Source organism: Triticum dicoccoides, chromosome 7B (assembly GCF_002162155.2).
Source record: "Triticum dicoccoides isolate Atlit2015 ecotype Zavitan chromosome 7B, WEW_v2.0, whole genome shotgun sequence".
In the NCBI taxonomy this organism is placed as follows: domain Eukaryota; kingdom Viridiplantae; phylum Streptophyta; class Magnoliopsida; order Poales; family Poaceae; genus Triticum; species Triticum dicoccoides.
The window spans coordinates 502,406,607-502,406,944 of NC_041393.1; positions in this window are offsets into that span (position 1 = coordinate 502,406,607).

Genomic DNA, 338 nt, shown 5'->3' on the forward strand with positions numbered 1-338 from the left:
CATAAATTGTTTGGATCATATCTTCATCAAATATGTCAAAAACCTTCCATGCCTAGTTCAAAAATAACTCAACAATATTCATTTTCCTATTCTGTTCAGAGCAGCACTTTGTGAAGGAAGTACCATTTTGGCATGTCCAAATGGTATCCATTTTCTATAGTGCTTTCCTCTACCCAAATAACCATCCTCCACCAAATGCCAGCTCAATCCATTCATTATTTTGAGCCCAGCTTCAACATTCGTATTTATGTCCAGTGTGGTACTTTGCAAAGCAAGTACCACCTAGGCTCCTCCATTTGAGCTGAAAATTTGTGAAGATGGTCTTCTTAGTAACTGAT